The sequence below is a fragment of the Macrotis lagotis genome, chromosome 3 (assembly GCF_037893015.1).
Source record: "Macrotis lagotis isolate mMagLag1 chromosome 3, bilby.v1.9.chrom.fasta, whole genome shotgun sequence".
Classification (NCBI taxonomy): domain Eukaryota; kingdom Metazoa; phylum Chordata; class Mammalia; order Peramelemorphia; family Peramelidae; genus Macrotis; species Macrotis lagotis.
In genome coordinates, this window is record NC_133660.1 from 175,094,474 (window position 1) to 175,119,453 (window position 24,980).

The 24,980-nt window shown below is 36.4% G+C and overlaps 1 protein-coding gene and 1 non-coding gene across 15 annotated transcripts in view; both read left to right on the plus strand.

Moving 5' to 3' along the window:
• The window catches only part of RBM47 (RNA binding motif protein 47), a 156,528-nt gene that overhangs the window by 67,121 nt on the left and 64,427 nt on the right, over positions 1-24,980 (plus strand). For 10 of the 14 annotated variants that reach the window (XM_074229574.1, XM_074229573.1, XM_074229570.1 and 7 more), the window contains one exon: positions 461-553. The gene's annotated coding sequence lies outside the window, so the exon portion shown is untranslated. The other 4 variants (XM_074229582.1, XM_074229579.1, XM_074229578.1 and 1 more) reach the window with 4 other exon arrangements.
• Positions 24,104-24,209, plus strand: LOC141519734 (U6 spliceosomal RNA). Its single transcript, XR_012477385.1, has one exon. It is a non-coding gene; the product is annotated as a U6 spliceosomal RNA (small nuclear RNA).

Genomic DNA, 24,980 nt, shown 5'->3' on the forward strand with positions numbered 1-24,980 from the left:
GATCCTCTCACAATGCTGCTGTTAAATGTGTACAATGTTCTCCTGGTTCTGCTCATTTCATTCAGCAATAGTTTATTCAAGTCTTTCTAGACTTTTCTAATGTCTACCATTGCCTTCTTTGTGATGGTCACCTTTAATTCTTTGCAAGCTGCCATATCTTAATACTATTTAAGTGTTTATATTGGGTGGGGGGATGGACCTTTGCTGTTTTTGGAAGTTTGGAGTCAGTAAAAGTAATCAACTTCCTGAAAGCAATCCAGCCTACCTACCTCCTCTTTTTTCAACTCTAGGCCCATCTCATTATTCAATCTGTACTGATAGACATACTGCTGGAAAAGTTATAGGGGTTCATTCAGGGTTGAAATCTAGGTACATGACATTCTTTGAGGGATTGAAGATCTCTATCATGAGATCTATGCAATGCAAAATTTGATGCAATCAACATATTATCCCCTAACAGGAACAATTGGTGGACCCCATTATTTACCGAGACTCCCTGCTTTGACCTTCACTCTGCATTGGATCTCTTCCATCTTAGAGGCAAATACTTTTGGTAAGTATACATCTCCCTGAATTATATCTCATCTGATATTTATTATCAGAGGGTCATTGAAAGGAGTTATTTTTATCTTAAATCCTCTAAAGAGTTTTGAATGTTCTTGATAAAGGGAGGAGAGAGATCTTGTAAAATATCTGGTTGGTAAAGAGATGCTCATTTGAGAGCGTGATTGAATAGTAATCAACAAGCAATAAGTACAATAAAACTTATGTTCGGGTTGGCTAGATGGCGCAGTGGATAAAGCACTGGCCCTGGAGTCAGGAGTACCTGGGTTCAAATCCAGTCTCAGACACTTAAAAATTACCTAGCTGTGTGGCCTTGGGCAGGCCACTTAACCCCATTTGCCTTGCAAAAACCTTAAAAAAAAAACCCAAACTCTTATGTTCTCTGCATCTTGCAAGTCTGTTAAGTGTCTATTCACCTGGATCAGAAATACATACAAATTTCAAATTTCTCTATATAACTTTGTATGATGTCTATTACATAAAGATTAATCTTAAAATTAGGATTTTAAGTTAGTGCAAATCTAGTTCTGTTAACAAAGTGTCCCCACCCCTTTTCTCTACTTTCTATATTTATATTAATTAAATATCATTTGTGAGAGGAGGTAGCGGTGTGTTTGGGTAGTAAGTTGGTATAGTACTTATTTCCCTTCCCCAAGACCACTGTGGAAACAAATTTGATATGTAAATTAATAGCAATTAGGAGGAGAACTCCACTTGTCATCTGACAATGCATCCAGCTGTTGGGACCTCAGGTTATTGGGTGCTTCCATTCCCCAGTAGAATATTAGCTACTTGCAAGCAAATAATGGGTCCTTAATAAACTCTTAAATTGAATAAAACTGAACCTTAATATATTGTACAATTATTTCTATGCCATAGAAAATATCCTATAGGCCAAGCTGAATTGCTTTTGTTCAGCTGTAATCATTACAAATAAGTTTACAAGTGAGAAAGAGGGATTTTTTTTGTCACTTGTTGAAGCTGTCCCAAATTTTGCCTCAGTCAAAACTGATTGAATTCCAAAATTGTACTGAATTATAGTGTTAACACTTACTGTAAGCTATATATCCATTTATGGATTATTTTGGGGTATGTTTCTAGATTTGTTTTAAACCTGAGTTTTGCTAAACTTTTTTTTAACAGTTTTGTAGAATACTGTAGATTTTTTTTTTAGTTTTTTTGCAAAGCATTGGGGTTAAGTGACTTTACCATAGTCAGACAGCTAAGTAATTATTAAGTGTCTGAGGCTGGATTTGAACTCAGATCCTTCTAATTCTAGGGCCAATGCTCTATCCACTGCACCACCCACTGCCCCCAATACTGTAAATTATTGAACAATTGTGCTATTATGTTCGTTTACATCTATATGTTGTGTATATAATCAAGTTCATTGATCAACTTCTCTATTTTTAGCTTTTATCAAATAATTTTGATGATTCCTACTTTGTAGTACAGTGTTCCCTTCCAACTATGCTATAATTTACTAACATTAGCCTTCTTACTGTCTCTCCTGTAGGATGCTTCATATGCTTTTTCACTAGGTGTCCCCTAGCCCTAGAATGCTCTTCCTCTTTTTCTACCCCCTAGATTCTTTGGCTTTCTTCATGATTCTTCTCAAATGGCACCTTCATCAGGAAAACTTTTCCTTCTCCCTTCCCCCCATTTGATCATATTTTCTCTCTGTGATGACTTTCATGTACATAATATAAAGTTTATATCTACACAATTACTTAAATGTTGTTTTCTCCTTATTAGCTGTGAGCTCCCTGAGGCCAGGATTATTGGTTATTTTTTTTCTCCTTTGTACCCTCAACACTTAGCATAATGAATGTTATACAATAAGTGCTTAGTAAAGTTTTGTTAATAAGAATTTCTTTGTTTCAGTGTGACCCCTGAGGGCACTTGTATTTTGCAAAACCAGGGAATAAAATGGGCATCAGCAAGCAATAATTGGGACTTGAGTTTTCTTGAGACTCCCTTAGTTGATTTTATATTTTCTTCCAAATCAAATACTGTCATAAGCTAATGTCAGTGGTAGTTAAAACTGGGGCCAGTCTTCAGGATACAAAGTCATTAAAACTTCCATGAGTATGGAAAGGACAGTCCCATTGTACTCTGCCCTTGTCAGATCACATCTGGGTTATTATGTGCAATTTCTAGGAAGGACACCGAGGAGATGGCAAATGTCCAAGGAAGGGCAATCAGGCCTTGCCATCTGAAGATTTATTGAAGAAAAGAATTGGGCTAGGAGGATACATGATGACTGGCTTTTTCTGTCTGAGAGACTGTCATATGGAAGAGAGGATGAATAGATTTGTTGCATTTGACCACAGAAGACGAGATGGAACAATGGTTAGAATGTACAGGGGCAATGCTAAGAAGGTTTGAGGTCAAAGAACAAACAACTAAAACAAAAGTCAACCCCCCCCCAAATAAATAAATGGATGAATGAATGACTATTTGTTTACTTTTGCTCTCAAGGACCTTATATTTTATTGGGTTAGCAGTACTTATATACATTATTAGACTGGTACAAGATGAATTCAAATAAATACAAGAAATATCTTTTGTTGGGGGAGGGAAATGAAGGAACAATAGCTGGAGGAGATCATGAAAAGGAATAGCGTGTTAGTCATTTTGAAGGAAGCTAGAGATTCTAAAAGTATAAGTAATTCGTAGAGGTGATAAGGAAGTATTGGTATGGGGAATGACCTGGGCAAAGTCTTAGAGATGGGAGATGTAAGGTTGTACTTGAGAAGATCATTTTGGCTGGAAAGATAAACTGGACCCAAATTTGAAGGAATTTAAATGCCAAAATTTTTGATTGTTTAATAATTCCTAGAGGCAAGAGGAAACTACAGAAAATTTTGTGATTTGTTAGATTAAGTTTTTCTCTGCAGTTGAGAAATTGGTACTTTTTGGTTAAGAGGTTGCCGAGTGGTCATGATGCTGAGCAAACTAGGGGCCACCCAGAGCAGGCTAGTAGATCTGTTGATGCTTGGCCATTGCAGCTTACTCTGAAATCCTGACCCAGCTGTTGGAAGAGCAAACTGCTTTCTGAAAAGGCAACCTAGGGCTAATAAATTGTAGTTCAGAAGGACAGAATTCCATGGTTTTTGTACTTAAGTGGATGGTGAAATAACTAAAAGGCACATAGCCTCCTGTTGCTAACAGACAGGAAGTTACCTGTTTGCTTCAACTTCCTGGCTGATTTCTTCCATTCTTTTTGTGTTTGATGTTATCACTGAAGAAATATTTATTAATTTCAATGGAAAATTTTGTTGAGATTTTTGTTACTGACCGAACAGATGCTTCCTAACAAATTGGCCCAAAGTAGACTTGCAGAAAACCATTAAGCAAAAACACCAATAGATGCCCAAGACATAGTGCTTTATACTTCCATCATCATCATCCCTGTAGATCCTGTGCAGACTAGGGAAATATGTTTGAGATCCTGAAAACAGGGAAATTCAAAGAATAATTTTTGTACTGTTGCTAAAGCAGGCAGGGATGAGAGATTTTTGCCTGTCTCATAGGGATCATGGACAGAGCTGAGTTGGAAGGGACCTGGCTCCTACCCACCCTTCTCATTTAACTGATAAAGACACTGAAGTCCAGAGAACTTAATTGGCTTGCATTGGTTAGGCAGGAAGTCAGAGCTTAAAAGCAGCCTGACTGAGCTGAATTGTATTCATTTCCAGATCTAAACCTGTTCTCTGAGTTTCTTTTGTTATATATAAGCTTACTGAGGCCAAGGACAATTTGATATACTTCTAGCTTCTCTACTTTAACCCCATGATCCTCAGAAAGGAATAGATGTTTCATAGCAGCACCAGAGAGTAGATTCCTCCCTTGCCCACAAAGGTAACTGAAATGATTTATGATATTATTCCGAGGACTTGTAGTCAGGGTGGTTTACACTTATTGCATTTCCTAACAATTTTGTGAGTTTGTTAATGGTCTGGACTGGAATCAGGAAGATTAGAGTTCAAATTCAACCTTATTACCTGTGTGACTGGGGAAATCAAAACACTTAATCCGCCTCAGTTTCCACAGCTATAAAGTGAGCTGGAGAAGGAAATGGCAAACCACTCTAGCATCTTTGCCAAGAAACCCATAGAGGGTCACAAAGAGTTGGATAAGACTGAAATGAAGGAACAACAACGAATCATATTATAAAAAGCCTAGGGTGTTCTCTTGGTTTATTTGTTTACCCCACTCTTTACTCAGGCTGGGCAAGTCTGGGGTTCCCATAGAGGGACCACTGCCATGAATTCATCTCTCTGTTTTGTAGTCCTAGTTGGTAATGTTTTGGTTGGAGGGAGTAGTAGCTCCAGAGTCCTCATTGGTGTGCTTCCCATTTTCACAAAATATACACAGTGTCACTATTAACTCTTAAACATAAAACATTTACTTATTAAGGCAAAAACAGGTTTAACTGTAGCAATTATGTATCAGAAGGCAAAAAAGCAGGAGTAATAAAAAAAAATCATAATTCCCTCATAAACCTAGGTCACACTCTGACCAGTGCATACAGTGTTAATGGGGGGAAAGTTGCACACATCAATAGAAACTAGAATCTGTCTGTTCAGAGACACTAACAGCTTTGAACTTTAGTTTTTGCATCCTGGGTCCCTTCAGGAACAAGTTATGCCCTTGAAGCCATTTTACTGGTAGCTCTTGCCATTTGGGTCCTTACTGCTCATTTGCTGGGCAAAATCACTCATCTTTTGCCTTTGAACCACTGAAGTAGTGACGAGTGCTTTTTTGCTTATTGCCAATTTTTTCGGATCTGCAAATAATTAGCAACAGCGTTCTTTTCATTAGAAAGCACTCCTGTTGAAATACATGCACAACTTATTCCCTGTGGCCCCACTACTTCAATTCAAACATGGAAGGACATAGGTAGGTATACTCCAGGTCACCCCGTCCAATATGCTTCCAGACTTGCTCCAGACTTTTCCCAGTCAATCATCAAAACAATGCCTGATCTTCCAAATCACTACTGAAAGATCAGCTGGTTAAGCTAGGGGCTTTCTATGTCTTCTGAGCTCCTCTCACTCTCCTATTCTTTCTTACCTTATTCCCTTTCTCAAAACTTCTCCTACTGGCTTCTTATCCCTTGCCCTTCTGGCTTCTGAGCACCTGAGCCTGTTGGTGGTCTTTTCTTTACCTTCTGTTATAAACTCAAATTCATCTGCCTCTCAGTTATGGACTTAACAGCCATTTTATGATCTCTTTCTAGTCCCCAAATGGATATTTGATTTGTAATTATGTCAGTTATAAAGTTCAAAACTTCAGTCAACTGTAAATAAATTGATTGACCACAGTGTCTACTGCCATCATTCCCTTAGTCATTATTCTACTTTTTTTTTTTGGCAAGGCAATGGGGTTAAGTGACTTACCCAAGATCATCCAGCTAGGTAATAATACTTACCTAGTGTCAAATTTGAACTCAGATCCTCCTGACTCCAGGGCTGGTGCTCTATCCGCTGTGCCACCTAGTTGCCTCCATTGTTCTACTTTCAAACAAAACCTCTCAGTACAATCATCTCAGTGGTAGTTCTCATCTAGCACACATAGCCTCTTCTTACCATTTTGTTAAAAGGCCTTTACTAGTGGATTTTATCCAATTTCATGCTCATTTTCTACCCTTTACATCAACCAAATTGTTAACAATAAAAAGGGATAGTTTCTTTGTATGTATGAATCTACTTATCCTATCTCTCCATCTTTGGTCTTTCTATTTATCTCTGTCACTGTCTGTTTATATTTTATCTACCCGTCTTTCTATTTTTGTCTATCTCTCTGTTGATCTATCGATATCTATCTTTCTGTCTATTTATCTGTCTATTACTGTCCACCTGACTTTCTACTTGTCTTTCTGTCTTTCTTCTATGATTCTATCTTTATCTAGATGAGGAACCTGAACCAAGGGAGATTAAATAGACTGGCCCATTGTCACAAATCACTTAACTTCTCTGAGTTTTGTTTTTTAATCTAAAAAAATGAGGAAATTGGACTAGATGACCACTAATAGCCCCAGTTCTGTGACTTGACATTATTTTCCTCATCATTTCCCACCCAGTTGCATTTAGTAACTTCTTATGTGTCCTGGAGCTTCATCCTGCAAGATCACATCAGTACCCTCTGCTGCAGGTACCTTTTTGATTGGAGGGTGGAGCACAGAGATCTACCAAGTCCTCCTTCCAGGGAAGATGGCCAGGTCACTCATCTCTTCATTTCCCTCTCAACTGCGTGCCTTTGGTTTAATTCATCATGCCCCTTATGCTGGATACTTTCCCCTACCCCTCTACTTTTCAGCTTCCTTTTGTGCATTGCACCTGAGAGCAGGGATTGTCTTGTTAAATGGTCTCTCTTAATACCTAGCCCAATGCTCTCAGGTGAACAGCCACTTAATAAACAATAAACATTTGTTTGTTGACTGACTGGTTGGTCTGTAGAATATATAAATTATATTTAGATAACTCACTTCACAGGTTTTTTTTGTGAGGAAAGTGCTTTGAAAACTATGGTATGCTTTGGAAAGGTGACCTATGGGTCACACAACTCCTAAATGGCAGGACTGGCAGGAATTGGGTATGAGAAGACCTTGAGCTCAACTCAGAGTTCTTGGCAGTGCACTAGGATGATGCTGTAATAGAATAGACCCTTCTGTTTTTTTTTAATTAGATTAAATATTGGTTTAGAGAAGAAAGAAAAGCTCTTTTCCTTTTTTTCCATGGCTTGGGTAATAAAATCTTGAACTAAAGGAATTTGAACTTAAAGAAAGGATATTTCATTCAGCTGATAGAGCCATGGGAAATTCCTATACATTCCCAATCATAAATAACATATCAAAAATATTAGCAGTGAATTTTTTGTTATTAATGATAAATATGAGCTGTTTTCTTAGACCCTAGACTATAAAATCATAGAATATCCATGAGAGAGACTGCTCAAAGTCTAAATGCTGATAAACACCCTGATGCTGTACTTAGACCTTTAGTGCTCATTACTAATTTAATAGTTTCTTTTTTCTTTTTTTTTTTTTTTTTGGTTTTTGCAAGGCAGTGCAGTTAAGTGACTTGCCCAAGGTCACACAGCTAGGTAATTATTTATTTTCTGAGTCTGGATTTGAACTCAGGTCCTCCTGACTCCAAGGCCGGTGCTCTATCCACTGTGCCACCTAGCTGCCCCACCATTACTGATTTATTAGCAGAGCACATGATCTACAGATGAGAGAGAGGAAGAAAGAGAAAGAAAAGAGGGGAGAGAGAGAGACATTAAGAAGCAGAATCAGAAATTAGGTAACTATGGTGAAATGCAGGTCCCCAAAAGAAAGCTCACCATTATCATGCAAGATTTGTGAGGGATATAGCACAGTGTAGTCAAAATAATTATCAGTCAACTCAATCTGATCTGACCTTTAATTCTTTAATTAACACTTTTCCTGGGCAGCTAGGTGGCACAGTGGATAGAGCACCGGCCCTGGAGTCAGGAGGACCTGAGTTCAAATTCGGCCTCAGACACTTAATAATTACTAGCTGTGTGACCTTGGGCAAGCTGCTTAATCCCATTCTCTTGCAAACAAAAACCAAAATTAATACTTTGCCTGCTTCTAAGAGAGAAAGCTACACCTGATTTGCTATCACTGACACCACCTCTTGACTCTTGGAGAGTAATTGGACTGTCTACTCCCCTTATCCATTTGGGTTGTCTACTCTCTTCAGCCATTTGGCTATAGTTTCTTAGGAAAAAGACTTCAGAGTTAGAGGAATGTTTCCTTCATTGTATATGCTAATGGAGACTTTCAGAGAGCTGACTCATTTTGTACCCTCTCCTTAAAAAATTAAATAAAAATATTTTTGTTACAGTATTCAACTCCTGGGCTTCTGATAATTGTGTTTCTGTCACAATTCTTATAAGGCCATATTACTCTTTTTTTTTTTAAATTACCCTTTATTTCTCCTTGCTTCCATTTTTCTATGTCTTTTAAAAAATCTGATTTATCAGTTTCTGTGCATCTATACTGGTCTCTAAATTCTCATTCCTCTTCCATTGAATTATTTCTGTTTTATGTATTCCTAATTAATTTCTTAGGAATGAAATTCCTGGGCCAACTTTCTCTGTAAAATATTAAACCATTGGATTTTACATGTCCTTTCTCTGAATCTTCTTAAAATTGCTTCTAAAATATATGGTGCATTACAGATGGGAATTGACTTTTCCTTTCCTTTATTATGAACTCTATGGTAGAGTGGTCACTTGCCCCCAAAGTTCTGGCATTTCTTCCTCAGCAACTAGTTCCTCGTTGGTCAGAACGCAATCCAGAATAGCAGTTCCTCTTGCTGCTTCCTCTAATTTTTAAAGAATGAAATTTCCATTTAGGCAAATTACAGATTTGTCTGATGTTTGCTTTTGGCAAGAGGAGAGTCCAGTAGATATTCCAGTAGTAGTGGCATGAATTCTTTCTTCCAGGTATTATTACATCTATAATGGTTTTACTTTTGTTTTTAGTTCCTTTTGAATTTCACACATGTGTTCTTTACCATATTTCTCTCCTCCTGTTCAGCCTTTCCTTTTGAGTAAGGTATACTTTTCCAAAGCAAAATTTCAAAACATTCCATTGTTTCAGATATACTCAAGTCAAATTGATGTCCTTGCATTGGGATCTCTAACTGCCTCTTGCTGTTATTAATAACTATATATTTGTAGATAGATGTCTGAGATCATGGATTTTAGGGCTGGCTTTATTCTTGATGTTGCCTTCTGTGAATTACTGGTTCTTTCTTCTGCTGTTCCACTTCTGTTATATCTATGGGAGTGTTTATCAGATCCATATGGACAATTTTCTCATTCCCCTTTCTTTTTCAGTGAAAGACTTTTTAATTATATTGGCAATATCTAGGCAAATGTAGTTTTGCAGCCTCTTGTTGGATACACTCCATCCTTTGTTAGGCACCTATCATTCTTGTATTTTAAACTGTGATCCAGAAATTCAAATCCCACTCTGGAGACTATCTTTAATTAGCTTTTCACTTTTAATATTACCGTTTTTCTTTTGGAAGTCTGTAAGTGACCAATAGAGATGAAAATACTATGTGGGTTAATCGAATCTACTTACCTGTATGTGAAAGGGAAGATCAGCTCTTCTCATTTGATCTCATTCACCATAAACTTCGCTTTTCCATATGCTAAATCCTCTGGCCTCATTTGGGGAGAGGAGCAAGAAAGAGGCAACACCAAAGAACAGAAAATGAATTTCAGTTATTTAATGAAGTTACAGCACCTTTCCTCTATCTCAAGATACTCTCAAACTAAACACAAATCCCATAGGGAGGGGATGAATCTCACCAAAAGGAATTTTCTCCTCTGCTGATTAATTGCTACAGCTATGAGCTCTGTAGAAAACTGTAAAAGAGATTCTTGGGTAGAATTCATAGCCTTCACTAGACAAATGAAGTACATCCCAGGAACAGGACCCCAACTAGTTCAGCTTCAAGGGCACTGGAAGTTCAAACAAGGACTGTCCTGTAGCTAGAGTTGGGGGAGGGGAAAAATGAGGGACAGAGTCAGAAAGTCTAATATGGGAGAGCTAGAGAACGAAAATGGAAATCAGAGCAAAAACTTCAAAATGCAGAAGAATCATAGCAAGAATTAGGATGTGGTCTCTATTTCAGCCAAAAAAGATTTCTGTGATCAGAGAGGGCACACCCTAGTCTTAAAGACACTTCTTACATTCAGGTGCCACCCCCATTCAATAACTGTTAATCCTCTACTAATCCTCTGCACCTGTGCCTATGGTGAGGCCCAGATAATGATGTTTCCTGGACTAATGTCATTTTGTAATAACATTGTTAATACATTCCAGCCAAATCTTTGTGAAATCACACTAAAATATCATTCAGCCCATCCCCCCATTTGAAATATTGTCTTTTTTCACCTTCCATAACATAATTTTTTTCTAATGCGTTTTTATTAAATTAATTATGTTGAGTGAGGTATGACTATATAGCCTGAATATGAGCCCCTCCTGGTTAATTCTCATACTTACTTACTGCTTCTCCTTTCCCCACCCCAACTCCCTATGCAACCTGGACTGACTCCAAACCTTGTGAATTTACTATGGTCTGTGATTCCTACAGAGAAACAGGAAAGGGTAGTAGATATATACCAACGTTGCATTGTTTGTATGTTGTATAAGTCTTCTATTTGTGTTTAGTTTGAGAGTATCTTGAGGAAGGAAATAAGGAAAGAAAATAGTTTTAGCAGGGTTTTACAGTTAATGAAAAACATTATTAATTATAGTAGATTTAGTAGTCTCTTATTTGCCACTTTTAAAAAGTAGATGATATTTATATTGTCCAATAAATTAAGCACAGAGTTGTAGAGAAAGAAGTCTTTAATATGATTGGGACTAGCATTTTGTTTTCAAAACCCCTTAAATCAGTTCCGTAAATAATATTTATTAAGCACATACTGTGTGCATAGCATTGTGTTAGGTACTAGAAGATATTACAAATATCAATAAATCATAACTTCATAGATTTAGACAGATTCTTAACCAAATGGCTGTGAATCTAGTTAAATTATTTAAAGAGCTATATATCAAGGTAAGTTTTTCTTTTTGATCTTAGAATTTTATGCATCTAAAAACATTTTTTTTGTAAACATCCATATGTTCCACCAAAATCAAAAAGGTATCAACAACCAAAAAAAGGTTAAGAACTTGACTTAGAGGTAAAAAAGACCTTAAACAGCATCTAAATCAACCTTCTTACTTGACCATTGAAGAAACTGAGACTCAGAATGGTTGAGTATTGGACATAAATTACTCTTGTTGTTAAGTCACTTTCCAGTTGGGTCTGTAACCCCATTTAGGGTATTGGTTTTTTTTTGGCAAAGCTACTGGAGTGATTTCCTTCTCTAGCTCATTTTACAGATGATGATGTTGATGGTGGTTGTCCCTAGTTCTCAGAGAAGACCATGACATCAGGGAAGTGATGCTATGACAAGCTTATGCATAAGATTTGAGGGAAGGGGGAGCTGTGCTAAGTCACCAGCCTTACGTTCTCCAGTAGAGCCATCTGGGTCCAATGACCGGATACGAATCAGGATGCCTGGACAAGAGGAAATCACAGTTAAAGTAACTTGTCCAAAGACACCTTTCCAAATGAAGAAACTAAGGAAAACTAAGAGTCAGTGATTTGCGCAGGGTCATACAGCTAACTAGCTGAGGCTGGATTGAACTCAGGAAGGTGAGTGTTCCTGACTACAGTCTACTGTCAGCATCTTGGACCTTAGATTACAGAGGTAGTAAGTTTCCAAGCCAGGATTTAATACCTGGATTTTCCAACTCTAAATCTGACCCTATTTGTATTGCAACAGATTACCTCAGTATGGAAGTAGATTGGGATTTTATTGCTACTTAGTGAATATGCTCTATCTGATACCGTGGAACTTAAATCACAATACCAATAGGTGTGATATAAAGCCAAATATGGATACATAAGAAATGTAAAAACAGGTATCAGATGAGAAAGATCATTTTAGACAAAAGTGATAAGGGAAACTATCACGAAAGAAGTGATATTTGAGCTACATCTTGAAAGATAAAAATCAATTTCAAAATACTTATAGTGTATAAACATGAGAAGGTACATCCTTGCCCTAGAAACCTAACCTCTTAATAGTTTTGCTGTAATATGTAAATACTAATGACATACTAGGTGTTGTATACAGAGCACAAGTAGGCATTGTATTCAATCCTAACCACCAGAATGAGACCAAAGAGACCATAAAGACAGGCTCATGATATTTGTTTGGATTTTTCCCCTTATGTTGAAATCTGTTGGAAAACAGTGGATTGGATAGTTTGGTCTAATTTTCCTCAAAGGAAGAGCTTTTTAAAAGTGGAGTCTGCAAACATATTTGAAAATGTCTTGCACCTCGGAGATATCTGATAACTATTGAATGAATGAATGTTGAATATGGAGAGATTATTAATTTAGTGATAAAATGAACTAGAGGCCCTTTTACTTCTTCTCATGGTATGTGGAAGCAATTTTATAAAAAATCTGGGATCTCCAAGTTCAATGGTGAGCACACAAGTTGTGCTAAGTCTTACCAGGATGGAAAGAGAATGGGATGGATTGTACATAAACATTTACTCTTTCAAAAAAACAAGCCAGATCTCCTATCCTTAGCTTTTTTTCTGACCATTCTTTTCTTCCTCCATCTCAATTATTAGCATTTACTTCATCTTAAATCCATGGTATTATTTACATATTTTATATTTTAATATTTGTATAAATATTGGAAACAAATATACATACATACATACACATATAGCATTAATATAAAAGATGATCAAATTCCATAAAAACCAGTGAAATCCAGTGATTCCTTCCACCTCTAGGATCAAATATAAAATACTCTGGCATTGAAAGAACTTAAGAAGCTGAACTGTTTCCACTCCTACCCCCCAATAATCTAGTCTTTTATATTACTCATCCCCACATACTCTATGGTTCAGGAATACTATTCCCCTAGTTGTTCCTTGAACAAAACACTTTCTCTGTGCACTCTGAACATTTTCACTGGCTGCCCCCCATCTCAACTGATTTCATTGACTTCTTTCAAGTCCTAGCTAAAATTCAACTTCTTTTTTTAAGGCAATGGGGTTAAGTGGCTTGCCCAAGGCCACACAACTAGGTAATTAATATTAAGTGTCTGAGACCGGATTTGAACTCGGGTACTCCTGACTCCAGGACCAGTGCTCTATCCACTGTGCCACTTAGCCGCCCCTAAAATTCAACATTTTACAGCAGGGATGGGGAACCTTTTTTCTGCAATGGATATTTATAACATAATTCATGGGTTGAACAAAATTACCAACTTGAAAATTAGCCTGCTATATTTGGTCAAACATTTAATTAATTTTAATTAATTCACCCCTGAAAAGTTCCTAGATTTAGTGAATTTCTAGTCCTGTCAGTGGTTGCCTTGGCAACTCCAGTTTAAATGATTTCACAGGCCTTATATGGGCCATGGACTGGACTTTCCTCATGCTTGTTCTACAGGAAACCTTTGCTTTGATGCTAATGCTTTCCCTTGGTTGATTATCCTCAGTTTATCCTGTCTACATCTTCTTTGTACATGGTGGTTTGCCTATTGTATCCCACATTGTGTGGAACTGTGAACTTCCCATGCAGAAATTGCCATTTGCCTTTCTTTGCATCTCCATTACTTACCACAGAGTCTGGAACTGCATTACAATTCAGCGTAGGCTAAACAGTCTTTTATGGGCTTGTCTCTATGGGAAAATTTAGTTTCAAGTTCCAAACAATCGCTTTATAAGCAAGCTTTCACCATACGCTATCTTGGATTGGGTTTGCTTTAATAAAGTGGGACATCCCCAGGTTATTCTGGGGACCAATATAATCATGAGGAAATGTGAAAGGAGAGTGTGTGTGTGTGTGTGTGTGTGTGTGTGTGTGTGTGTATGAAAAGAGTGAAAGAAGTCATCTTGAAAATAAGAAGAAATTAAATAGTGGTGATGGTAGTAGAGAAAAATTAAAGATCAACATGAAGGTTTGAATGAGTCTGCTAAATAGAGAGGTATGAGTGGGAGATGAATAATGGAGAAGGAATATTTATAGGGTATTAACTTTAAAAAGTACAGAAATTAGTGAAATTTACATATTATACCTACCGTGAAACATAGAAATATAAAGACCTCCCCCCCAAAATCTAGTGAGTTCTTTTCTATCTCTTGAAGTATCTTCCGTAAGGCATTTCACTTCTTGACTCAGTCTTCTCTTGTCTAGAATGGGAAGGAGAATGTCTTCCCTCATAGTGTTCTTTATAAGAATGAAATAGGTTTGAAGAACCTTTTGAAAACTATAAAGCAATATAAAAGAAGTAGTTTCCTTGTTGTCACAAATTCGAGAGGGAGAGCCAGTCACTTTAGAGAGAAGCAGAAAAGAGATAAGGTCAAAAGGAAGCCAGAGGTGGTAAAGGCAAGGCAAAAAGAAAATGACTGACTGGGGGGGGAAAGTGTGTGTTGTGGGGGGGGGGGGGAAGCTTTCTCATCCTACTCTTTTTTTTAGGTTTTTGCAAGGCAAATGAGGTTAAGTGTCTTGCCCAAGGCTACACAGCTAGATGATTATTAAATGTCTGAGACCAGATTTGAACCCAGGTACTCCTGACTCCAGGGCCGGTGCTTTATCCACTGCACCACCTAGCTGCCCCCCATCCTACCCTTTAGAGACAGAGATGTTAAGTCATTTACTGTGACCACCCCAAGTTGGTGGTAAGTCCTAGAGAATCTGAATGTCCCAATTCAGAGAGGGCAGAAAGGAAACTTGGCTTTTGTACTTGTACTTTTACCTTTGTTCTACTTACTAAGATAAAGTAAAGTAAGGAAAAGGGAAATAGAAGACACATTCTACCATAGGTAAAGATATAGCAGGGTGGCTAGGTGATGCAGGGTTAGAGTATCTGGCCTGGATTCAGGAAGCTCTGAGTTCAAATCCAAGTTCAGGCAGTGACTAGTGTGAAACTAGACAAGTCACTTCACTTTATTTGCCTGTGTTTTCTCACTTGTAAAATTGGAGAAGGAAATGACAAGCCAGTGGAAATTATATGCATTTTATCACAAAGTATTAAAGATTTGATATGTTCTTATGGGTACACGTGGGGTCCTGGAGAAACATTTATTTTTCTATTTTGCCAGTGTGTATATTTGTTCATGCTTAAGCAGAGGGCAGTGGGACAGTTTCATTCCACTTCTTTTCAAGAGGACCTGAACCATCTTGCCACCTTTGAATGGATAGACAGATTCAATATACTTACTTTTCTATCTTTGAAATGACAATGCAACCCCCCCCTTCCACCTGCTATCAGGGGGAACTAAATCTACCTTGCCTCTATCAGTACTTGTTAATATTTAGTACTATCCAGTTGTAGTTTCTCTAAATTCATACAGAATTTCCTTGGAGCATCCTTGCCGCTATTTCATTAATAACACTGGTAGTACTTGACGTTGTGGAACCTACAGCACTCCAGCACCAGCCATTTTCAGTTCTCCTCCATTTGTAATTGTTAACTTGAATGGAATGCAACACTTCTGGTTTGGAAAAAGTTGGCTTTGAGCTGTGGCTAACTAAACGGATACTGAAAAGGGCAAAGACTTATTGTTCCTTACTGGAGATGATAGTTTATCAGAATGTGGGTTGCTGAATTTAGGGTTTTTGTTTCTGTTTTTTTAGTTTTTTACCCCCATAATTTGGGTTTAACGCTTACTCGTAAAATGTCTGTATCAAAAGCAGAGCCTCAGGTTTGCAGCTGTCTGGCCTTGCTTCTGTGGACAGATTTATTTGTAAACACTGTGCTTTATTAACTCTTCCCTTTCACAATTTTTTTTTCAGTTTAGACTTGCCCAGGCTTGCTTGGGGATTAGAACAATGAGAACTTTATAATCATCTTTTTCATTAAAAATTGAACATTTCTAATGTTTGGATGTATTTTTATTTACTTTTTCCCCTTCTTTGAGTCCTTTTAAGGGGGAAGTATGGAATAGGACCCTTCATTTACATTACTGTACATCACATGGATATCTTTGTGACCATTATATTGTGTTCTCTCAATGGTGTTTGCACTGAGGGTGGGACACAAGGTTGTTTAGTGCCTCGTAAAACATTTACCAAAAGCAGTGAGCCATGGTTCTGAAGGGCATTCCGTTGCCAGAGTGTAGGAGGAGAGTACAAGACGGGGAAAGCAGAACAGCAGGTATTTGGCAGGTACTGACTTTTACTTTATTATTTATCACATTTAAAATTTGAGATTATGTGTGACTTTTATTCATTTTGGGGACTGATGAAGGGACAATAGTGGGGGGTAGTATATTTTTCTGTGCGCTGTATTTTTCCAAAGACTTATTTATAAAAGTCAGTTTTAATTTATTTTCAGTTTTGCTGGAGAAAAGCAACACGGAGACGTATAGTTGAGACTTACGGAGACTTGTGGTTGAGGTTTTACAATGATTTGAGCTAGGTTTTTACTTTAATGAAGAATTTAGAACAAACTGCCAAGTTTCTAGGAGGTTCTGGTAAGATACTGCTTTGTATTTGGGTTATGATTAGTGAGTGACCTGTTCTTTTAAAAAGTTTCACTGAATAGTAAATTTCAAAATGCCTTTTTAGTGCCTTTAAGAACATTCTTTTCATTATGCTAAATTCAAACAATATGCTTAGGCTAAAAGAATTCATTTAATCTGCATTATTATTTAAGGTACAGAGGGTAAGAATGATTTTAAAGATGCCAGATTTTGTGATTGCAGGAACCAATACAGCAAATACTCTATTATAACATGAATGAAATTATTATATTTATAAGTTAAATTATAATTATTATTAACATGTTGATATTATTAATAAGAAAAATGGCAAATTATAAAGATAAGAGATAAATGATTCATATTAAGCTTAGACATATGGTAAGGTGCAGTCTGTCTTAGTCAAGTGCACATTTATTTTTATTTTTTTTTATTTTGTTAGAAGTGGAATGCCTATAGCTCTGAATGTGTCATTCATAAAATGTGTTTGGCCCAGGAGGAAAGGACTTGAAATACAGAGTTCAGCCCCTTGCTAGATCAGGTCAAAGTTCAAGGAAGTGCTTTTCAATATGATATGCAGGTTTTGATTACTCACTCTAGCCACATGGTAGTTACATAGCACAGGCAATAAAGTTGAGCAACTCAAAGAACATTTAATTTAAGTATGTGATTTGGACACAATTTGGCCAGATGACCTTGGCAATGGCCAGATTGAAGGGTCTTTCTCTCCTTTCTCAAGGCAAGGCTAAAATGACTTTCCCTTATGCTTCAAGTCCTATAGCCTTAACACTGCTTTTAAAACTCCAAAAGGTATAGAGGTGGGGGATAGATCCTGAATCTTTCTTCCACAAAAACTCTGTAACTAATGTGTACATCGGCAAATAATGTTAATCTAATGACCTCCCTTCTTCTGCCAAGGGACATTCATTTCACCAGAGAAGAGCTGAACTGTTTTTTTTCCTTTTTTACCATTGCATCAGAAAACATGGATCATTTAGTGGCAAGGTTGCAGGTCCCCAAGAGTCATTTTATGCTCTAGTCATTAAAACTTGATATAAATTAGTTTATTCATCTAATTTCAGTTTCATCCCTTAAAGTAAGAGTTCTAATTCTCTGTATGTCATGGATCTCTTTGGGAATCTGATGAAACCTAGCCTAAACTGCATCTCAGAATAATACTTCTAAATGCATAAATTAAAATACATAAGATTACAAAGGAAGTTAGTTCTGTTGAAATAAAGCAATCAAAATTTTTTTAAAGAAGTCTGTAATTCCCAGGTTAAGAACCCCTGCAAAGAAAGGATTAATTTCATAGATGTGTCACTTTGATCATTTAATGAGTGCTAAGCCCTCAAGCTTCTAAGAAACCATTTCTCTATAAAAATGAAAGGGATAATTACAGTCAGTAATGTTTTTCAAAAAAAAAAACCCAGTAAGATAAACTTTATGTGATTGACTTAATTTAGGTGAGTTAATAAAACTTAAAATCTTAAATGTTATTGAACCACAGAGGTTTTGATTGGCAAAAAGTTGAAAATCAAGTTCTAGGAATTAACAAGTGTGGCTTTGTCTTGTTTATGTCTAGGGAACTCAATTTCATAGTTAATGATTATGATAGAAAGGAACTTGGAATCCAGTAAATGGACATGGACAAGATGGTTTCCAGGCATTTCTATTCTCCTTATGTTACTTTGTAACTCTGTAAATTGGGTTTATTTTCCTATAATTTTCAGAGATTTCTCTTTGACTTTTTGTCAGAATTTTCCAGATCAAATTTGGAAAGTATTTAGTGTTTTAAATTTTACTTTTATTTTAAATAAAAATATATGATGCAAAACAATGCACTGCTCTGGTTTATGTGGTCCCAGATCACACACTGAGGTGATCATATAGGAAAGATGGAGATCATATAGGGAAGTACTGATAATTAAAAAGAACAGGCTTATCCTTTCATTGTACAGGTAAGAAGATCAAAATTTAGGGACGTTGAAACCTTGTTCAAGAACATACAATAAGGAGCCAAAATTGGATCTTTTACCTCCAGATCCACCAGTCTGCCTATCATGGCTCCCAAGTCTAGTGATGTAGTATAAAGCCTTCATTTAAATATGGCTTCAGATTAGAAATGTGTAAATGATTCTTGATGAGACCAAAGTTCAAACGCCACCTTAGCTAACAACTTAGCTAACCTAGAGTAAATCAGTTTTAGCCTTTAAGTTGCAGTGTATTCATCAGTAAAATAAGAAAATAGGACCAAGATGACTCAGATTTGAAATTGTTCTGATTTTGCCTAGAATAATTTCAGAGAAGATGGCTAGTCATGATTTGATATATGTTGTCCTTTAAGCATCTACCCCCACCCCCAAATGCCTATTAGGTATTTTTAAATAAATCTAATAGTGTGATTTTATTAGTGTAAGAATTTTTTAGTGAGTTGATTATACCCTCTATCAATGCAGATCAACAGCTATTTTGTCACTTATATGTCAAGAGGGATTTTAACATTGTTCTGACACAAAGGCCAATCTTCTATCTAGAGTCACACTTCTTTTCACATAAAAGGTATAGCTAAGTGTTTCTGTGAGTACAACACTTGCTAAACTATGTGATTCTGGGCAAATCACTTAACACTGATTGCCTCATATCCAGGGCTATGTCCACTCATTGTGTTTCCTATCTGACCACTAGACCCAGATGGTTCTGGGGGAGTTTCTCACTCATTCAGTTCATGAGCTTGTCATGACATCATCTCCCTAATGTCATGGTCTTCTTTGAGAATGAAGGACAAACAACAGCTTAATAAATTTAACTTATCTGAGTGATAACTGAATTCATGAAAAGTAGCTCATTTATGGGTCCTGAGCTAGCCAGCGCATAAAGAAAAATTCATAGAAAATCTCTGAGAAGCCAATATATGTCATTGTTCATTCATTCAATAATAGTCAACAAATATTCATTAGGTGCTTCCTATATGTTTTGTTCTGGCATTGTGGGAAACATCAATACAAAAAAACCAAATAGTCCTTGTTTGCAAGGAGGTTTTTAATAATAAAGCAAATATTTCTTAATCATAAGAAACATAACTTCTGCCCTTTCTCATTGACTCTTATTTTACACAGAAATGTAGCAAGTTTGGCTTTTGGTTTACCTAGTGCACAACAAATTAGAAATAGCACTTAATGGTAGCAAGAAGTAATAACAGAAGGGAAAAGGCAGAAAAAGTATAAGAAGTTAACCTAAGGAGTCAAAAAACACAGAAGATAAGGTCCATTTAGTATATGGATTACACCTTGAGTACAGCCCAAAGATATTATTATATTATACTTGTAATTCACTATAGTACAATAAATGGCTTTCATAATGACCCTATATCATCGCCATAAGATTATATTCGCTTTAAGAAGGCGTGGAATTGGGGTGACTAGGTGGTGTCAGTGGGTAGAGCATAGGCCCTGGAATCAGGAATACCTGAGTTCAAATCTGTCCTCAGACACTTAATAATTACCTAGCTGTGTGGCCTTGGGCAAGCCACTTAACCCCATTGTCTTGCAAAAACTTGAAAAAAAAGAATGCATGGAATTGCACAAATATTTCTATATAAAATGAATATAAATGAGAGTGAGAAACAGTAGTTTAGGAAAACTCCCATCAATGAGATATAAAAGTTGTTAAATTATTTTCTTTATTCTCTTTTTTTCTCTTTCTCTCCCTCTTTAAAAAAAAGATTTAAAAACTGTCAAAACGGAAGTACTTTGAGGTATATAAATTGATACATTGATGAAATTGCAGAAAGTTTTTCTAAATGTGATTTCTCCATAAAATTAAAATGGTCTCCAAAAAAGGTGATTGACTTTTTATTATTTAGAGCATGGGTGTCTAACCTTTTAACTCTGCTGGGTCGCATCACCCATCAAAAATTTGTCAAGGGCCACATATTATCAATCAGTTTAATAATAAAATGTAATAATAATATATTTGAGGACCACAAGTTGGACACAACTGATAGGTTGTACTTAAACACTGAAGAAATTATTGTAGTGAATCAATTCCTTTTCTTAAAGAGTTATATTCTTACAATGTTTTCCCCCCAAATTTTTATCTTTAATTTTGAATGATTTCTATTTGTAGACACTTATTCTTTTCTCTTTAATCTTTCATGTTTTTCTTAAGCTCATGTTTTGCTACCTATTCACCAAGAAATGCCCAATCACCATAAAGTTGAGTAAATTTCAAGAACAATTTGCCTTAAAAAACATGTGTATGAGACTAGGGGTGGAAATAATATGACAGCATGCTGCAATAAGTTTTTTAAATGTTAAACTATTAAAATGGTGACTAGAATGAGGTTTTTTTTAAAATGTGTATTATATTAAAATTTTAGGCTATTCATCATCTTTTCTCATTTGATGTTAGCCACAGGTGAACCAATTGCAATAACTAACATTTTTTTTTCCTCCAAGAAAGCACATATACATAATTGTAGGATGAGAATTGGATATTTTCAACTATTGCTAGAAAGATCAAGTGACAATGCAGTATTCTTCAAAGACCAAATTGTTCCCAAGGTTAGAATCAGGCCCCTTTTATATAGGCTCATGAAAGCTAATAGGGTATTTAAAAGGTATTTAAAAATCTTGTGTTTGTGCCATGCTTTTTATTCTCTCAAATATTTGCTTGGTGTCTTTCTTTATGAAAGCACCACCTAGAACACATATAGTTCTGACAATCATATAGATGTTTGGGACAAGGATCTGGGCCACTTTCTTGTTAACATAAATTTTCTACTAGATCTTAATGGTATGACTCTTTCAGCTTTTATCAGCCTCAGTCATCCTTGTATTAGACACCAGAAGTTATTTTCATGATCTGGAATAGAAGAATTTCATGTTTATATGCCTCAAAGTTCTGGCTAATTCTCTAGAATTAAAGGAAACCACCCCAAAACAGTCGTTTGACAGAAGTCACACCTATTGGAGTGTCTAATCATGCTTCTGATGAGAGTATTTTCCTCCCTAGATCTAAAGGGAAAGATGTACATACCAAGGAAGGAAAGACTAAGAGAGGGACTCAAGTTGCTCTGCAAGTACGGTCCCTACATACATAGCATATGCTCTTCCAATATGTTTTAGGTACAAACATAGGTGATAGGACAAGAAAAGGGGGCACATTCCATTGGACTCACCGTGAAGGCACTTCAAAGCAGATCATGGGAATGTCCATGAGCTTACCTTCTTGGAATGTTGGATTGAGAATTAAAGGACTTGAGTTTGAGTCTTTTATGTAGCCTCAAACAACTCATATTCCTCATTTGTAAAGTTAGAATGTTGGACACTGTGACCTTAAAAAGTACTTCCCAGAAATCTGTTGATCTTTCTCATGATGACTTATAGTCACTTCATTGTCTTCTAGGAAATGCCATTGAGGCAGCTCTTTTATGCTTCTTCTATCTGGTCTCTAAAGCCATACCAACCTACTTCCCTTCCTTTCTGCACCCACTCCAGAAGTTTTTCTTCTGTCTCCAACAACGCAAGTACTCATGTCTCATGCAGTTGAGATCCTTTTGGGTGGAACATCAAAAGACAGAACAGGGGACTGATTACTTAAACAGTTCTGTTCTTTGGCTAATAATTGAATCATCCCCCCATATTTCTTTAAAGTGCCTTGCCAACTATTTTTTTTCACTTAATCCTCACTGTTACACTGTGGGGCAGGCCATGGAGAAATAAGGAACATGTAGCATTTTAGTGTTAGAGATGAGACTGTAGAGATGACTGTAAAGTCATGTAGTCCATCCCCCACATTTTACAAATGAGGAAACTGAACTTCAGAGAAGGTGAAGTAATTTTTGCCCACAGTCACGAGTTAGTTAGTGTTGGATCTGGGACGAAAAACTGGCCTCCTGACTCCTGATCTGGTTCTTCTCCATTATTCCACAATGTCACCCTGCTGAAAGTGGGGCCAGTTTACTTCATGGAAGAGCCACTGTCGCTGCAAAAATCCCCAGACAACCAGAAGTGAATCTCTTTTCTCAGGTAAGAGAGAGAACAGAATTATTTCAGTCTTGGAGAGAATCACTTTGTATGTGTGTGTGTCAGTGTCTGTCTTGCATTGTCTTTATCTCCGTCTCTTTTTTTCTCTCTCTCCCTTCCTCTCCTCTTCTCCAACCCCACTCCTCTCTCTCTCTCTCTCTTTCCCCATCTCTCTTTCTCTTTTACCTTCTTTCTCCCTCTCTCCCTCCCTCCTTTCCTTCTGAACAGAATTCCCTGGAAGGAAGTTTGCCCACGTAACAGGAACTGGGCAGTCTCTGAACTCTTGCTTAATAACAGATTCAATAAATTCAACAGTGCCATGTATGCTTTTTTTTTTTAAAGGATTGTGAAACCTCAGAATTTAACCTAGCCATTGTTTAAGCAAGTCCGATCTCCTTGTCAGTCACAAATGCAACCTTTGGCTCCATTTTAAAATATGAAACAAAGACTTTTGTTCTAAAAGGTGATCGAAGTTTTTTAACTTTCAGCTTTAGCTTTCAGACAAATCCATTTTTCATTCTTGAATCACAATCATAAGGTGTATTTTAGATCCATCCCTACTGGCTTTATCTAAATCTAATAGCAGAGAATAAATTAAAGGATCGAAAACATTTAACATTCCTGTTAAACATTTAAATGCTTGATGAATTGAATATTTTTTTCTTTGCTATTCATGCCTGAGGACTTGAAAAAAGTTACAATACTAAATGGTAAAATTAAATAAATTAAATGACATTTTCATCCTGTTTAGAAAAAAAATCTTCATTTGTAAAGCTTGAAGCTGTATAATAGGAAATGGACAAATAAAGATTAATCAAACTTTGGGAGGGTTTGATATCTTTGGAGGTCTTATTGAAAGACATGGACAAAAATCATTCAGGAAAAGAAAGCATTTTGAGAGATTTTGAACATATTGGTTTAGGGAGTAACCATTTTCTTCATCTGTAAAAGTGGGATGATGATATACCTATATTACAAGGTTGTTTTGTTGGATCCATTGAGATACCATATAAAGTGCTTAGCAAACCTTAAAATACTGTATCAAGTACTAGATATTGTTGTTATTATTATTTTATGAATTCCCTGTATTTTTGTTTGTAGATTACAATTTTAAAAATGATTAAATTGTTCTTGTGTATTGAGATTCAAATAAGTTTGAAGTAGTGTAGTGTGGTGGAAAGAAGGCTGAGCTGGGAGACCAGGGACTTGCCTAAATCCCAGCTTTGCCATTAATTTAGCTGCATGAACTCAGCAAATTGATTAACCTTTAAGTGCCCTTTCTCATCTGTGACATGAATATCATCGGCCTCTGTTTCCTAAAGATTTCTTGCAAAAACCAGATGGGAGAAAAGGTTTTGAAAAGTAAAAATTAAATATATTGATAATCTATTTCTGCTTCGGCAGCACTTGTACTGTAATTTAATTGATACAGAGATTGCTTAGCTTGGCCCTTGAACAAGGATGACATGCAAATTTCTGAAATGTTCCCTGTCTTTGGATTGTCTGATATATCTTCTCATATGTCTTATTTTCTCTGGTTTCTGTTTTGCTTTTGACTTTGTTAAATGAACTTCTTTGCTAAGAAAAAGGTATAAATCTATTCTGTAGGGGTGGGGAATCTTTTTTCTAAAAAGGGCCACTGGTATATTTATAATATCATTTGCAGACTATATTGGTCATATTTGATTAATTCATCCCTAAAAGCTCCTAGAAATATTGAATTTTGAATCCTGCCTCTGATTGCCTTAGCAGCCCAGATCAATATGACCCTCCAGCCGGAGGGTCCCCATCCCTGTTATAAATTATACAGCCAGATAATCATATAGAACAAACACTGGATCACTGGATCTGGAGTCAGGAAGAACTGAACTCAGTTCAAATGCAACTTCAGATACTAATTAGCTGTGTGAGCATAGGTAAGTCATTTGACCTCTCTCTCTCTCTCTCTCTCTCTCTGCCTTAGTTTCCTCATCTGTAAAATGAGGACTCTCTGCCTCATAAAATTGTTATGAGGAGACTTAAGATATTTGTAAAGCCTTTTGTCATTCCTAAACAAAAGAGACAGTAGCTGTTCTTCCTAACAGATATTTTACAAATGTTTCCTTTCTAAGGTACAGATTAAAGACTGAAGTTGTATGCGATGTGGCCAAATTAAGTTCATATAAATGATAAAGGATATAATTCCCCAGCATCATCCCCAGGACAGTTTAAATAGGAAGAAAGTAATCATTTTGAATAAATTATAAAATACAAAACTTGAATAGTGT